This window comes from Antennarius striatus, chromosome 11 (assembly GCF_040054535.1).
Source record: "Antennarius striatus isolate MH-2024 chromosome 11, ASM4005453v1, whole genome shotgun sequence".
NCBI classification, from domain to species: domain Eukaryota; kingdom Metazoa; phylum Chordata; class Actinopteri; order Lophiiformes; family Antennariidae; genus Antennarius; species Antennarius striatus.
Genome location: NC_090786.1, coordinates 6980001 through 6982500, shown reverse-complemented (window position 1 = coordinate 6982500; position 2500 = coordinate 6980001). Strand labels below are relative to the sequence as shown.

The following is a 2500-nucleotide window of genomic DNA, read 5'->3' as shown; positions in this document are numbered from 1 at the left end:
CATGTGGCAGCTGAGGCAACTGCAGTGACAGATGAGGATGGTGATGGATGAATGGTGGAAGAGTGGAGGAGCAAGGAAACAAGAAAAAAGTGGTAAAGCCCTCTACACTGGTGGCTGAATTTTTGGCTGTGGTTTGATTGAGGAAGTAATTGCAGACGTTATTAAAATCCAAAGCAAAACAGGTGAATAATTGCATAAGTTTATCTTTCAATATGACATAGAATTATCTCTTTAATTTATGGGTCAACAAATACATCTGTCCAGAATGTCAGGGACAATCTGAGGATTAAATAAAGACCAAGGATGGATTTTAAAAAATAGTTGTTCGGCTAAAATATTAAATGCATTTCCTTGGGATCACTTTGAGTCACAAAGGAATGGCATATCATCACACACTGTTTTATTTGTATTGCTGGAGCTCAGTCTTTCCTTGGGACTGTAGACCGATCTGCAGATTAAATAATAATGAGTTGCTAGTTTAAAGCCATAAAATCAGTATACAATATTGATCTCTTATTCCTTCTTTACAGTATATTTATGAACAGATCCTCAAAAGCCAAACCATTAATATAACCACAAGGGCCCAAAGACTGCTTATAAATATCTCAAAATAATTCTTCCCCTCTTTTTAAAAAAATTTTTTGTACTTCAATTCCGCCTTCTTGCTTGAAGCAAGAGCCTGAAAAAGAACAGGAGAGATTAGAGGAGGGGATAACAGAAAAAGTCACAAAAGAGAGATGACAAAAAAAAACAGAAAAGGGAAAGAAGGAAGAAGGATAGGGTGACATTGCTCGTGGGGTACTGCTGAAAAATGGAGTGCTAAAATCATTTCAGCTCAGATAAAACTCTGGCTACCGCCGGGCCACCCCAGGATATCTGTCCTGCCCATCAGCCTCTCCAATGAAACGCCTGCACACAGGGAGCCTTCAGGCAGCACACAAATGTGACCATACCCACACACACAGATGCAAACACACACACACAGACCATAATTATTTCAGAAATACACAAGGGTGCTGTTGCATCGCATGCACATAGCTCTCATACCGACTTTGTTGTAGTGTGTGTGGGTTGTTTTTTTTTTCAATTTGAGAAAGTAAGTGTGACAATGAGCCTCAAGGGCCTCCTTCCTTTTCTGAAGCTACCAAATTAACACCATGCCACCACCATTTGTTCTCCCAACCACCACTGACCAAACCACTTACATCATCTGTGTTTTCACATGCAAACTCACCCCCATCCACCCTGTTACCCCCCTCCACCCCCAGGTTGTTCTCACTTCTCTTGTTCACCTTCTGTTCTCACCACCTGATTTTGCAGAGTCCTACTTTGCAATGTACTTTGACTCACCATTCACATATGTCAAAGTCCGCAGTTTATTCTTACTGGAGAATTCCTTTGTCTTTGTATTCAGAATTCAAGGATACACCGACTTGTTCTCACCTGAAACCGCACACCTACATTTACAGTTGGGTGGAGCTGACCAGCAGATGGCGTTTCCTCCTGTGTAAGAAGAATTAGGGTGTTTTTCTTAAAACCTGAAAAGGCCTCTTACCCACAAATTATTTCAAATTTTTGTTTTTGTCCTTTTTATGCAAAAATGAATTCAACATTCTGCTTTAAATTGTCATAAATGGAATGTTGGAGGATTTGAACTATTCCTTTTTGTCTATCATAATGTTCATAAACTATCTCAACTCTTTTCTCTCTGTTGTTCTCTGTCCTCCATCTTGAAAAAATAATTTACAGCTCTGCTCTCTCCCTTCTTCCTGTCCTAATTGTTTATTAACATTCGAGAAACCAAATAGCTTGGTGCAGGTGACACCCTATAATTTGACATCCTTGCCTTTCAGGACAGAGATGCAATCTGCAGCAATCTACATTTCTGTGTGTGTGTGTGTAGGTGTGTGTGTGTTTTAGTGCGTGTGTGTCACATACAGCATAATCTGTGGTTGTCACACAGTCCCATGCCACTCTTCGTATGCTAATCAATGAATGAAGCTCTGCAAAGCTCTCTTCTGCCAGCTAAACCCCACACCTCAGCGCTGATATGTCTATTAGCTACATGTCAAACTCCCCTTTGGTTCTGCCTCCCCCGTCTCTCCCCACATCTAATTCCCTCCCCTCTAATTTGATCGTTACTCCTTTATATTGCCCACGGTCTCTCTATCACTCCCTCCCTCTGTTCCATCCACCATACTTTATTCAACTCTCCTCTTGTGACCCACGCTGCCCCTGTGCTCCTTCCTTTTAATCACTTTAATCATGGGCACTTTTCACTGACAACACTTCCATTCGTTGTCTGTGAAAAGTGCCCGATGGGATCATCATGTTTATGAAAATAATTTTCATTATGCAGACGAGAACCAGTTGTAGCTTGGGATCCATTTCTTTCTTTGGTTTAGTTCACAGGTCAAACAGTAAGAAGACGAAAATCCATTTTTATCTTAATGTGGATTTTCTTGCTCTAATTGATGACCTTTCATAAATTAGCACCTGT

The 2500-nt window shown here is 40.6% G+C and overlaps 1 protein-coding gene across 1 annotated transcript in view; it reads left to right on the top strand.

The window, feature by feature from the left end:
* camkmt (calmodulin-lysine N-methyltransferase) overlaps positions 1-2500 on the top strand; it is an 84649-nt gene that overhangs the window by 43428 nt on the left and 38721 nt on the right. The gene's annotated exons all lie outside the window — the stretch shown is intronic.